Source organism: Hemiscyllium ocellatum, chromosome 6 (assembly GCF_020745735.1).
Source record: "Hemiscyllium ocellatum isolate sHemOce1 chromosome 6, sHemOce1.pat.X.cur, whole genome shotgun sequence".
Taxonomy (NCBI): Eukaryota; Metazoa; Chordata; class Chondrichthyes; order Orectolobiformes; family Hemiscylliidae; genus Hemiscyllium; species Hemiscyllium ocellatum.
Genome location: NC_083406.1, coordinates 89652729 through 89667871, shown reverse-complemented (window position 1 = coordinate 89667871; position 15143 = coordinate 89652729). Strand labels below are relative to the sequence as shown.

Genomic DNA, 15143 nt, shown 5'->3' with positions numbered 1-15143 from the left:
GAGAGGAAGAGAAATATGAAGAATCTATGAAGAACTGCTTATCTGTTTAACTTTATTTTTGAATTAAAGAAAATTTTGGACAAAATTAGAAGTATGTGTGCTCAATGAAACTGAAGCCCTGTAAGATCAGGTCAAATGCAGAGTTAAAAGTATTTTTAAATAATGTTATTGTTTATAAAAGGAAATTGATCATGTTAGAATTTTATAAATCACTGGTTAGGCTTCAGTAGACATCCTGTGAACAAATCAAGAGCACCACATATTGAGAAAAATGCAAAATACTGAGAAAGAATACAACAGTTGACCAGAAGATTACAAAGGACGAAACACTTACATTAAAAGAGTTAAGTTGCCAGTGTTTGAGCTTTTCTTCTTGGAAAAGCAACAAGTGAGATCAGCATAGAGGTTTTGATACAGTAGATACATAAAACCATTGCTTCACAAAAATGAGTCAACCAGAAATGACTATAAAATCATTTGCAAAAGATACAGAAGTAAGGTGAGGACTGTTTTCAATTAATTGTCTGGAGCCAATATACTCAGTCTGAAATGATGGTGGAAGCGGATTCAATAGCAAATGGAAGTTGGCCAGGTACTTGAAGAAGTACTGACCATATTGCATATCAAAAGAAAATTGTGGACCTAAGCACGATGGCACTTTCAAAGTGCCATTATAAGCATTATTTTGAAACAGTTCGTTCCATACTGCAGGTTTCTAGGATTTTGGTTCTACTGACTTATGACACCACTGTGAATTTTCCATTTCCCACATCAAACCACATTTAAAATAATAATGAATACAAAACATTGCACCATATTTCAAAGACTACCAATTGCTTATTACGTTTAAAAAGCCCTTCAAAAATATTGATTTTGCCTTATGTTTGTTGTGGACATTTTATACTAGGATACAGTTAGAGTTATTTTTGAAGAAATACTGGCACACTGGTAAAGGCCAATATTTTAAAGAGTGTTTCATTGAAAATCATGAACAAAGCCAATACCATAAAGGGGTCAAATTAAAGGCTGAAAAGAATGCTCTAGTAGATTGATGTTGTAATTTATGCAGGCACTACACATCATTAAGATTTATTTACAACTGTAATTGCAATAACCAAAACTGATTTTAAAAATCACTCACCTTGTTTAAGAAATGCAATAATCTGTCATCTGTATCCTAATTCCATCCAATTGCAGTCAGAATACCAAACTGTGCTCCCACTGTTAGGTCAGATATCAAGCAACCACTAATCAACCCAACTTTGTGTTTTTTAAAATCATAATGGGTACACTTTTGAGAAAACAAAGTTTTATACCATACAGAAATGCCCAGACAGCACACTGTAAAGAAAAATACACAAAACTTCTCACCAACCTCTACCTGTTATCTCTTGCTCCCTTGATTTGCTGTTATGTCCAACAGGCCTACTCTGAATACTTACATGGTATTTTAAGATTTTTAAAAAATTAACATTGCTTTCAATTTTTAAAAATTAATTTACGGGAGAAAGGCATTCATCCTTAATTGCCCAGAAGGCAGTTAAGAGTCAGTCACATTGTTATGGGCCTGAAATCACATTTAGTCCAGACAAGGTTGGCAGTTTTCTTCCCTCAAGGATATTAGTGGATCAGATAGTTTTTTTCCAACAATCGACAATGATTTCATGGTCATCGCTGGACTCTTAATTCCAAATTTTTACTGAATTCAAATTCCACCATGGTGAGATTTGAAGCTTGGTCCCCAGAAAATTACCTGGGTCTCTGGATTAACAGTCCGGCGATAATACCACTAGGTCGTTGCCTATCGCATATTTAAAATTATTTTAGATGAATTAGAAAGAGGCTGGCTGTTGATCTACTTTATATGAAAGATTTGTCATTTCTAAATTTGAAATTTTTCTTACTTTGTCCTGGGGAAGGTTCTTCCACCAGTAGGAAGCATGATCTGAAGTCACAGATTTGATAAACATTATTAATGCTATTCAGGAAATCAGTCCTTGTTGCAGGGCTCCAAATTTAATAAATTCAGACAAACCACTGGTCCATTTTATCAAAGCATGACCCTGACCTTGGTCTAAAAATTTGCTGTAAAAACCTGACGGTTTGTAAACTAGTTAATATATACCTTGTTTTTTATTATTGTTGCCTTGCTTAACTACTTTCCAGTTTTAAAGAATTAAAAAATTACATGCATTGAAAGAAGATACCACAATTTCTATATATTTCAATTGGCCATAATATCACAAAGTATTACAATACAACAAACAGCAAAGTCAGCAAAATAAATTTCAATGGGCAATACACTCCTGAACACATATACATGCTCCCATCACACCACAAGAAAATGAACTAAAATTTAGCAGCGCAGGATTTTTCAATAGTGAAACCATTTTAATCAAAAAAACCATTTTTTTAAAAACCTGGGCGAGTTTCTACACTTCAGGACACCAATGCTTATAAAACAATTGTTCTGAGCAGAACAAATGAACTGTTCAAGTTGGTAATCAGAATTAGACTTCCCACGATCCTCTGCTTTAATGTAGTAAATATCAACAGACAGCAGTCATGTAGAATACAACATGGGAAAGGAGATTAAACATATACAACGTTGTCATTAAACTCAAAAGACAGCCAGTTTTTGGGCACTGCAAATAAATTTCTTGCAAGTCCATATCCCAGAGCTGCTTATGATGCAGGAAGCGGCCATTTGGCCAATCATGTCTGCACCAGAATGATTGCTGGATAAACATCTGCAGGTTACATTTGTACAGTATACTAAATGATTAAATACAATGGTATTAATTAGAAATTGGCAAATAATAGATCCTGAACTGTTTATATAGATCAGAAAAAATAATTTTTTTAAACTTTTGTTTTCAAGGATTAATAGATTAAAAATAGGAAAAAAAGTGTTTGTATGAGACACAAATGTACAAATACAAAAAATCCAGATAACGCTAAACCTTGTAGTTAGGCTTTTTTAGACTGATGATCATACCTCAGCCATAAGATCCAAGAACTCACATTCAATTATGATCCATGCTAAAATTACCAAAATCAGCAAATTATTAGGAAGGCGATTGGGATGACATTTTATTGCAATGCAAATGGAATATACAAGCAGGGATGCTTTGCAACAGTTGTGGAGAGCACTTGAGGCCACATCTGGAATACTGTATATAGTTTTGGTTTCCTTATTTTAAGGAAAAAAAAGTCAGTGGTGTCAGAAACAGTTCCAAGAAGGTTTATTTGATTGATATCGGGATTGGGGATTATCTTATGAAAGAGAGTTGCATTGGCTGGGCTTATGATCATAGGAACTCAGAAGAATCAGACAATTTTCTTGAAATGCAAGATCCTAAGAGGATCTCACAGGGTTGATGCTGAAAGAATATTTCACCTGTGGGAGAAATGAGAACTAGGAAAGTTGTTTAAGTATGGAATTTACCATTTAAAATGGAGACAAGATGCAACTTTTTCTCTCAGATATTGACAGTCAATAGAACGTTCTTTCACCAAAGAGCGGATTCAGGGTCATTTGAATACTTTCAAGGCAGAGGTAGATATTATTCTTGATGAACAAGAGAGTCAATAGTTATCAGGGCTAAGCAGGCACGTGGAGTTTAGGCCACAATTAGATTAGTGGTGATGAGACAAGGGCTAAAACTTCTACTACTATCAATTCAAATGTTCGAACTGGGTGGCACCATTAAATATAAAACTGAAAAAAAGGGTAGAAACAATAATTACTTACCATGTATCATTTGCTATCTAGTGAGACATAGTGGAAAATTCCACATGTAAATCAGCACTGGGCTGTTAGTTGTGACGACCTCATGGTCCCTGAATCTCAATGGTTAGGTTCATACAATTAGATGACATAGGTAAAATAAATAAAAAAGGAGGCGTGCAGGGGACTCCTTGGTATTCACATCCATGACGTACATGCATTTGGAAAAGCAAAGACCGATTAGGGATTGTTCAATATGGCTTTGTGCGTAGGAAATAATGTCTCACTAATTGATTGAGTTTTTTTCAGGAGTAATTAAGAGGATTGATGAGGGGAGAGCAGACATGATCTATATGGACTTCAGTAAGGCGTTCAACAGGGATCCTCATAGTAGACTGGTTAGCAAGGCTAGATCACATGGAATACAGGGAAAGTTAGTCATTCGGATACTGAACTGGCTTGTAGGTAGAATATAGAGGGTGGTGGTGGTGGGAGTGTCGCTTTTCAGACTGGAGGCCGGTGACCAGTACTGCGTCACAAGGATCAGTGCTGGGTCCACTGCTTTTCATCAGTTATATAAATGATTTGGATGTGAACATAGGAGGTATAATTAGTAAATTTGCAGTTGACACCAAAATTGGAAATGTCATGGACAGCAAAGGAAGTTACCTCAGAGTACAGTGGGATTTTGATCAGATGGGCCAATGGGCAAAGAAGTGGCAGATGGAGTTTAATTTGGATAAATTTGAGGTGCTGCATTTTGGAAAGGCAAATCAGGGCAAGACTTAATGGCAAGGTCCTGGGAAGCGTTGTGGGTTCATTGTTCCTTGAAGGTGGAGGTGCAGGGTAGATAAGATAGTGAAGGCAACATTTAGTATGCTTTCCTTTATTGTCAGAGCAGAGCATCGAATATAGTAGTTGGGAGGTCATGTTGCAGCGGTACAGGACATTGATTCGGCCATTTTTGGAACATTGGGTGCAATTCTAGTTTCCTTCCTGTGGGAAGGATGCTGTGAAACTTGAAAGGGTTCAGAAAAGATTTACAAGGATGTTGCTAGGTTTGGAGGATTTGAACTATAGGGAGAGGCTGGAACTATTTTCCCTGGAGCATCAGATGCTGAGGGTTGACCTCGCAGAGGTTTAGAAAATCACGAGGAGCATGGATATGGTAAGCAGACAAGGTCTTTTCCCTGGTGTAGGGAGTCCAGAACTAGAGGGCATAGGTTTAGGGTGAGAGGGGAAGATCTAAAAGAGACGTAGGGGCAACTTTTTCATGCAAAGGGTTGTGCGTGTATGGAATGCGCTGCCAGAGGAAGTTGTGGAAGCTAGTGCAATTACAACATTTAAAAAGGGTATATGGATAGGCAGGGTTGACAGAGATGTAAGACAAGTGTTGGCGAATAGTCTAGATTACTTTAGGATATCTGGTCAGCACAAGTCGAGTTGGACTGAGGGGTCTGTTTCTGTGCTGTACATCTCGATGACTGTACGATGACAAAAGCTTTGACATATTGTGAATGCAAAGGAGAATAATGATAAACTTCAAAAGGACACAGATCAGCTAGTGGGAAAAAAGATATATGGCAGATGATTTTTTTTAAAAAATTCATTCATGGGACATGGGTTTCATTGGCTGTGCCAGCATTTTTTACATTCCTAATTGCTCCAGAGAAGGTAGTGGTGAGCTCTCCTCTTGAACTACTGCAGTCCATTTAGTATAGATAACATTTTGAATGTATCAGGATTTTGATCCAGCAACAGTGAAGAAATGGTGGTGTACAATTCCAATTAAGGATGGAATGTGATTTGGAGGTGAACTTGCAGGTAATGGTGTTCCCAAGTACCTGCTGCCTTTCTAGGTGGAAATGACCTCATGGGTTAAAAAGGCACTGTATAAGGAGCCTAGTCAATTTCTCATGCGCATCTTTTAGATAGCACACACTTCTGCACTGTTGGTGATGGAGGAAATGATTGTAGATGTGATGCCAATCATGTGGGATGATTTGTCCTGGATGGTGTCTTCCACCATTCCTAACGAAGGGCTTTTGCCCGAAAGGTTGATTTTCCTGCTCCACTCTGACCCAAACTCTGGTTTCCAGCATCTGCAGTCATCACTTTTGCCTAGTCTTCACTTGTATCTTGTAGATGGTGGACAGGCTTTGGGAAGCCAGAATGATGCAAGGTTCCTAGCTTCTGACCTGCTCTAACCACAATATTTAAATGGCTTCCTATTTCAGCTTCTAACCAATGCTTACCTGCAGACTATTGACAGTGGAGGATTGAGCAATAGTAACACCATAACAATTAGGCTTTTGGTTAGCTTCTCTTTTGCTGAATATGGTCATTGCCTGGCACTTCTGTAGCACATATACTACTTGCCACTTGTTAGCCCAAGCTAGGATACAGTTCATCTGCATTGTAGATAATATAAAAGTATGGTTCTAAAGGGAGTGCAGGAGCAGAAGAACATAGGAGTTTATGTGCACAATAATTGACCCCATCAGGGTAGTTCAGCAAAGCAGTTAATAAAGCACATCATACCTGGGCTTCATTAAGAACCATTGTGCTGGAATCACAATGATTCTAGATTAAAATTCCAGGGACAAAGAAATTCAGTTAGAAGGATATGTTGGAAATTTGGTATTCATCTCAAAGAGAAACTTTATTATTAGTACGATGGAGCTCTTTGTGAAGGGCCAATAAAGACAAAATGGGGAGACTGCTAGTACATTGGCACAGATTCGAGGTGGTTGGCAAAAGAATCAACGAGGAAAAATATTTTACTTCACAATGAGTGATTACGATCTGTACAGAAGAGTACTGTGGAAACAGATTCAATTAATCAACCTCTTCAAATCAGAACAATTACCTGAAGGAAATTAGGGGAAAAGGCAGAAACATGAGCCTCGGCGAGATGTTTTCACGAAGAACTGGCACGAACTTCAGGGTCTCAATGATCTCCTCCTGTACAGTGATCATTCTGTGTTCCAGTTGGAAATGTCGACACGCCACAGACCGGAGCAGCGGTCCAATGAAATAATTCCGATCATTTAAACGGGAAGATGTTCGGTGGGAGGAAGACGAGATCTGCGATGAAGTGAAAGAATTCCCAAAGCTGGGCAAACACCTCAGGAATGGTGGATACGCCACAGGGCCTGGGCTTCAGCTCAAACACCCGCGACCTGAAGGCTGCGGCCCGGGAGACTGACCGTGTGCTGCGGCGGAGGAACGCGGGGTGCAGACGGCGCCTCACCTGAGCCGAGCCCACGCTCCCCCCTCCATTAACCGAGCCGTTTCTGACCAGGCCGAGCGGGCGTCAGAGCTGCAAACACATGGAGGCAGCACGTGAAACCGGCGCTAACCTGAGAAGCAGGAGCTGTCGCCTTTCTCCCGCCTCCTTATGGGTCTGGGTCGGGGGGGGGGGGAGGGGAGGCTGCCGCTCGTGCCCGGTCTCGCGAGCCGCTGTTACAACCGCTCCCGCCTCTCCACCAACGTCTCCTCAACGTTTTCCGTCGGCCACTTCCGGTCCGACTGCAACCCCGCTCAGGATCGAAGGTTCCCAGCTCCCCCCACCCCAGGCCTGCTCCTGCCGTTCAATCATGCGACAGTCAGTCACAACATCAAAGGGCCGCACATTAAACCAGCGAGCGTCTTTTAAAAAAGTCTCTGGGCGCCCGTATGAAGATCATACGATCAATGAAAGTCTCTGAGTACTGTCACACTCTCGTTTCAGCTGGGTTTTCCTTTCTCTCGGTGCCACCATTACACACGTGCTCTGTGAAAATAAGCGTGCTCACTTAACGACAGTTTTAGCAGTTCTACCAATCAAAATAATCAAATGCTGTTTGGCGTCCTCTCGTCACGGAGCTTTATATTCTTCGATCACCAAGGAAATGAAGTATGGGCCATAGCAACAACTGCTGGAAATCTGAAATTTAAAAAAGAGATCAGGAAGTCTGGCAATATCTGTTGGGGGGTTGGAAAAAGAAACTCAGTTGAGGCCGACCCTTCACCCCAGCCCTCACTGATGTTATCCTTGTTTAGTGATCTATCATTAATGCTGCTGGTGGTCTGCCTCAGGCTAAGTCAGGAGATAAAATCTATCAAGCTCCAGAATGTCTTCACTAAAGCTGCAGATGCAGCACCATGTGCTTACACTTGAATAGGGTTGCAGAGTCTAGATTGTCTAAATACAGTAGTTCTGCTCCCCCATACCTGCGGGGGATACGTTCCATTACCTACCACCGAAGACTGAAACCGTGGATAGGAGCAAACCTATTCATTTCAATGGGATTTTTGGCAGAATTGAAAGAACCAGTCCCTGGTTCTGGAAGGTCCCCTATAATATGTTTGGGCTGCAGGTAACTGAAACTGTGGAAAATGATTCCGCAGGGGATACAGGGGTCGGCCTGATCATTACTTCCTGTTTGTGTTTCAAGCACTCATGCTCAGACACACCAGTATGTCAACCCAATGTTCTTCTTTAATGGCTGACTCCCACTGTTCAACTGTTATTCATAAGGTACTAGAGGGTTGGCAGGCATTGACCCCAGAAAACATCAAGGAAAGCAAAGGGCGTTACAAAGATTGGATAACAGTGAACATCTCTTCAATCCTCAGGTGGGATGCAATCAAGATAAAGATCAAGTGGTTCGTTATTTGGAAAAGGTATTTAGAAGTTAAGAGACAGAGGAAAGTGCCTCAATTCCAAAACAAATTCCAAAAATGAAACTACTGCAGGAAGTGCAGTCAATATAGATAAGGAACTTCACTCATTGCCTCAGAGTCCTCCAATATCTTTTTCTGGTTCAAAGACTGGTCTGTGGAGCAACATGAGATATGCTTGTATTTCTTTTTTCAAAAAGTGAACACAAGCTTAGAATCAGGAGCACGAATGAAGAAGATGGTCAGGTGATAAGGCTTACAAGCTACCTTGTCCCCAGCCACATCACACTCCGACTTATCTCTCAGTGCTCATGCACCCCCCCACCTCACCCCAGCACATTCCTAATGTAGGGATCCATCCTGCTCCTTGGATGCTGCCTGACCTGCTGTGGTTTTGCAGCACCACACTTTTTGACTCTAATAGCCTCATAGGCTGACACATTTAGGATCAGCAAGTTGTTTCATATGAGGCTGCACAGCAGGAAAGTCACATTCAGCACAGCCTCCGAGGCTTTCCTATTCTCATTTTAGGAGGTTTCATATTTCAGAAAGAGAGGAAGTTTGGATCACCTGCTAATTCTGCATGATTTGACAAAGACAACAAGGTACTTGTCAAAGCTGAAAATGTGTTGCTGGAAAAGCGCAGCAGGTCAGGCAGCATCCAAGGAGCAGGAGAATCGATGTTTCATGCATGAGCTCTTCTTCAGGAATGAGGAAGGTGTGCCAAGCAGGATAAGATAAAAGGTAGGGAGGAGGGACTTGGGGGAGGGGCGTTGGAAATGCAATAGGTGGAAGGAGGTAAAGGCGAAGGTGATAGGCCGGAGTGGGGGTTGGGGCGGAGAGGTTAGGAAGAAGATTGCAGGTTAGGAAGGTGGCGCTGAGTTCGAGGGTTAGGACTGAGACAAGGTGGGGAGAGGGGAAATGAGGAAACTGGAGAAATCTGTGTTCATCCCTTGTGGTTGGAGGGTTCCTAGGCGGAAGATGAGGCGCTCTTCCTCCAGCTGTCGTGTTGCTATGGTCTGGCGATGGAGTAGTCCAAGGACCTGCATGTCCTTGGTGGAGTGGGAGGGGGAGTTGAAGTGTTGAGCCACAGGGTGGTTGGGTTGGTTGGTCCGGGTGTCCCAGAGGTGTTCTCTGAAACGTTCTGCAAGTAGGCGGCCTGTCTCCCCAATATAGAGGAGGCCACATTGGGTGCAGCGGATGCAATAAATGATGTGTGTGGAGGTGCAGGTGTATTTGTGGCAGATATGGAAGGATCCCTTGGGGCCTTGGAGGGAAGTAAGGGGGGGAGGTGTAGGTGCAAGTTTTGCATTTCCTGCGGTTGCAGGGGAATGTGCTGGGAGTGGAGGTTGGGTTGGTGGGGGGTGTGGACTGACGAGGGAGTCACGGAGGGAGTGGTCTTTTCGGAATGCTGATAGGGGAGGGGAGGGAAATATATCCCTGGTGGTGGGGTCCGTTTGGAGATGGCGGAAATGACGACGGATGATACGATGTATATGGAGGTTGGTGGGGTGGTAGGTGAGGACCAGTGGGGTTCTGTCCTGGTGGCGATTGGAGGGGCGGGGCTCAAGGGAGGAGGAGCGGGAAGTGGAGGAGATGCGGCGGAGAGCATCGTTGATCACGTCTGGGGGGAAATTGCGGTCTTTGAAGAAGGAGGCCATCTGGGTTGTTCGGTATTGGAACTGGTCCTCCTGGGAGCAGATGCAGCGGAGATGAAGGAATTGGGAATATGGGATGGAGTTTTTACAGGGGACAGGGTGGGAGGAGGTGTAGTCTAGGTAGCTGTGGGAGTCGGTCGGTTTATAGTAAATGCCCGACTTGATTTGGTCGCCCGAGATAGAAATGGAGAGGTCTAGGAAGGGGAGGGAGGAGTCTGAGATGGTCCAGGTGAATTTGAGGTCGGGGTGGAAGGTATTGGTAAAGTGGATGAACTGTTCAACTTCCTCATGGGAGCACGAGGCAGCGCCGATACAGTCATCGATGTAGCGGAGGAAAAGGTGGGGGGTGGTGCCAGTGTAGTTGCGGAAGATGGACTGTTCCACATATCCTATGAAGAGGCAGGCATAGCTGGGGTCCATGCGGGTGCCCATGGCTACTCGTTTGGTTTGGAGGAAGTCGGAGGATTGGAAAGAGAAGTTGTTCAGAGTGAGGACCAGTTCAGTCAGTCAAAGGATGGTGTCAGTGGAAGGGTACTGGTTGATACAGCGGGAAAGGAAGATGGGGAGGGCTTTGAGTCCTTCGTGATGGGGGATGGAGGTGTACAGGGACTGGATGTCCATGGTGAAGATAAGGCGTTGGGGACCTGGAAAGTGAAAATCATGGAGGAAGTGGAGGGCATGGGTGGTGTCCCGAACGTAGGTGGGGAGTTCTTGGACTAACGGGGACAGGACTGTGTCGAGGTATGCGGAGATGAGTTCGGTGGGGCAGGAGCAGGCTGAGACAATGGGTCGGCTGGGGCAGTCAGGTTTGTGGATTTTGGGCAGGAGGTAGAAACAGGCGGTGCGGGGTTGTGGGACTATGCGGTTGGGGAAGGCGGTGGATGGGAGATCCCCTGAGGTGATGAGGTTATGGATGGTCTGGGAGATGATGGTTTGGTGGTGGGAGTGGGGTCATGGTCAAGGGGACAGTAGGAGGAGGTGTCCGCGAGCTGGCGTTTAGCCTCAGTGGTGTAAAGGTCGGTGCGCCAAATTACTACCGTGCCTCCCTTGTCTGCCGGTTTGATAGTGAGGTTGGGGTTGGAATGGAGGGAATGGATGGCTGCACGTTCCGAGGGTTGGAGTGGGTGAGAGGGGTGGAGAGGTTGAGGCGGTTAATGTTGCGGCGGCAGTTGGCTATGAAGAGACCGAGGGCAGGTAAGAGGCCAGCACGGGGTGTCCAGGTGGATGGGGTGTGTTGGAGGCGGGAGAAGGGGTCGTCAGAGGGTGGACGAGAATCCTGGTTGAAGAAGTAGGCACGGAGGCGAAGGCGGCGTAAGAATTGTTCAATGTCTTGCCGGGTGTTGAACTCGTTAACCTGAGAGCGTAGGGGAATGAAGGTGAGGCCTCTGCCGAGGACTGATCTTTCACAAGTTGTACCTTGGCTGTGAGAGGCTCAAGCAACTTGGACATGCTGAAAGTGTATGGAAGCATATTTAATGTAAGTAGCACAATCAGTATCTTTAAGAAAAGGCATCATAACTTTTATGCACAAGAAAAGAAGGGTGAAGGAAGAAATTTCAAATGGATAGCTCATTTTGGTACAAAAATCAATCCAAGACTATCACCAGTCAGGTCAGGCCTAATCTGGAGCTGTTGAACTATGTATGTCAGACCTATGCCATACCCCAGTAGCAAATTCACTGCTGGCCTTGTGAGACTCCAGAATAAACTCAGGAGAGTAGATTACAGCCTTACCAGCTGAGTCTATCCGAAGGGCTTTGATGGAATCCTATGCACATTCATGATGAGCATATTGTCCAAAATAGTATGTAAGGAGAGCATCCACAATTGGATCCAACTGCTCTATATTCAGTAGTAGCACTGCTTCAAACAGGTTAAAATTAAAAGCTTGAAGAAGGGCTCATGCCCGAAACGTCGATTCTCCTGCTCCTTGGATGCTGCCTGACCTGCTTCGCTTTTCTAGCAACACATTTTTCAGCTCTGATCTCCAGCATCTGCAGTCCTCACTTTCTCCTAAAATAAGAAGCTTTCCAATCAAGTCTCAAAACAGACAAGGCTGTCTTCTCTCCTGTATTTTGTTTCTGTGTTGTAAGAAAACCTTTTGGATGAGTTCATCAGAAAGAATGCAAGATAAGAGGTGATGATCTCAGATTGTGGAGGCATTCACCCCAAAGCCTTCCTGAACATGGAGCACATTCATGTATTCTGCTCAAATCAGTCTGCAGAATGATGAGCATCCTTGATGAGTTTGAATCTGTCTTATGATGTAGATTAAATGGCAGTACAGGTGAGGCCATGTTCTCAGGGTATTGGACTGAATGACATCTTGTCTGTTTCACTGGTAGATTAGTTTACTGAAGATGCTGGGAATAAGATTTGGAGAGACGAGAGCATTCACAAAGAACTTGAATGATCATATAGCTGTAGTAAACCAGTGAATGTGAGAGCGACACTTCAGAGATGAGATGACAGTACATACTCTTGATTTCAGGGCAGTTTTTGACCAAGTATGGCATCAAGGACTCCAAGCAAAACTGAAATCAATGGAAATTGAGATGGGGGTACTGTCTACTAGTCAAATCATACCTCACAAAGAAGAAGATTGTTATGATTGTTGGAGGTTGATCATCTCAGTTCCAGGACATCTCTTCATGACTTCCTTAATAGTTTCAGAGGCACAGCCATCAATAACTTTCCATCCATCATAAGGTCAGGAATAGGAAAGTTCACTGATAATTGCACCACTACTCTTAGCTCCCAGATACTGAAGCAGTCTGTATCCATTTAAAGCAAGATCTGGTCACATTCAGGCTTGGGCTGATAAGTGGCAAATTACAATCGCACCATACATGTGACAGGTAATGACCTTCTTCAAAAAGAGAGAATCTAACCATCGCCCCTTGACACTACCATCATTAAATTCTACACTAGCAACATCCTAGGGATACCAGTGACCAGACAGTGAATTGACTACAGGAAGGTTGGAATTCTTTGGTGATAAAATCACTTTCTGTCTTCTCAAAGCCTGTTCATCATCTATAAGGTACAAGTCAGGAATATGGTGGAATACTCCACACTTGACTGGGAGGATGCAAATCTAATAACTCTCAAGAAGCTTGACACCATCCAAGATAAAGCTCGATCAGCAATCTATCTGCCATCTTCAATGTTCATCCTCCTACCAATAATAATTAGTGGTAGCCATGTGTACCATCTAAAAGTCGCACTGCAGTAAATCACTTTCAACAGTATCATCCAAATCCACAAATTCCATCACCAAGAAGGATAAAGGCCAGAAGGAGTGGGACCACCACTATCTACAGTTCCCTTGCAATCATAGAGCATCCTGCCTTTGAAGTATATAATTGTTCCTTCTCTGTTTCTGGGTCAAAATCCCTTCCGAAGGGAATTTGTTCCTAAGAGCACTGTGGGTGTTCCTACAACAATGCACTGCAATGGTTCAAGACATCAGCTCACCAGAACCTTCTAAAGGCTAATTAGGGATGGGCAAGATATGCTGGACTGACCGTTAAGGTTCACATCATACAAGAAACAAACAAAACCAGATCTTAGCTACGAGATGCTCAGTTGCTGTATGTGGAAAGAATCTGGCACAAAATTAGTCCTGAAATATGCATTTTCAAGGAATATCCTGAAAGAATGGTTTTGTCAAGGTTCATCCTTAAGATACCAGTCTGTACTCAACAAACTATTCCAGAGATGACACACTGAGATAAACATCTACTGTGGCTAGAACAGCATCAACATCAACAAAAAAACACTCTTTTTAGTATTCCAGTGTAAGCAGATATCCATGGCCAAGTGTTGCAAATTGGCACAGATCTGAGCGATACAATGAAGTGTAGAGTACCTGGAAAGGTACAGTTTAGAGATCCGGCTATTGTACTCCAAGATGCTTTGGTAATTGTAAAACCCCTAGAGGTATATACATCAGGAAATAGATTTTTAAAAGTAAATGTAAATGCAATCTGCATTGTAAGTGGAGTGAGGTGCCCTTGAGGGGCATGTACTATATTTAAATTAATTGATTTGTATTGCACTGTGTAAACTGCTACATTTGAATTAAATAGGATCGAAACAGGGATGAGGAAATTCAGCTATATGGAAAGTCTGGAATTCTGAAACCTCTCCCCTTAGAGATGGGAAGAGTAAGATTTGATATGAGGTTTTCGGGATCATGAGGGGTCTAGACAAGAGTTGATATAGAACATAGAACAGTACACCACAGGACTAGGCCCTTTGGTCCACCGTGTCTGTGTGTGTCTGGGTTTTAACCACATCTCCTTATTCCTTACGAAAGAAGGGTGGAAAGGCAACGAAAACCAATTTAACATGAAGAAGAAGCAACAGTGACAGGAGGTGAAACCTTTTTAAACAGCAAGTGGTTAGCATCTGGAATACAATGCCTGATTGTGTTGGGGAAGCAGGTTTAGTGGATAATTTCAGAAGAGAATTAATTAATTGTTTGAGCAAAAGTACTTGCAGGGCTAGAGAAAAAAGTTGTTTTGGCAGGTATTATGTACTAGACAAAGCTCCTCAAAATATATTAAGAAGGTATTCTGCACCCTAACTTTTATTTTATCTTGAGGCAAGTATAAGGCACTGTGCTCCATTTACGATTTAGTTGGTCCACCACTTGGCTTAAAGCAAACACACATTTTACTCTTACAACACAGTTAAAATGCAAACAAAAAAGAGGATTAGCATAACTTTAACTCTATTGAAATACTTAATACAATAATATGTTATTTAATCGTCAACTATTTCAATATAGAAGCATCTCAACAAGCATCAGTAAAGGCAAATTTAGCAAAATAGATATTGCTCACGTTCTATCTTGACTCCAGGCTAGGAGAAAGCAGCAACGAAAGAAATAGCCTAGCAGCAGAGAGAAAATTCAAGCTTTCTACTGTAACAGAGAGAAAGAAAGCTGTATCTATCAGTTTCCCCAAACTAACCAATTCCCCAAGTGAAAGCAAAACCCTGGGCCTATGTGAGTGTGACTCCACCCCTCATGCTTCATTTATCTTACTTTAAAAAACACATTTAGGAAGCTCAGAGCTGTCCAC

At 42.8% G+C, this 15143-nt stretch overlaps 1 protein-coding gene across 1 annotated transcript in view; it reads right to left on the bottom strand.

Annotated features, from left to right (window-relative positions):
* Positions 1-7596, bottom strand: part of uspl1 (ubiquitin specific peptidase like 1) — a 30508-nt gene extending 22912 nt beyond the window's left edge. The window contains exon 1 of the mRNA XM_060826127.1: positions 6600-7596. The gene's annotated coding sequence lies outside the window, so the exon portion shown is untranslated. The remainder of the gene's footprint in view (positions 1-6599) is intronic.
* Positions 7597-15143: the final 7547 nt, after the last annotated feature.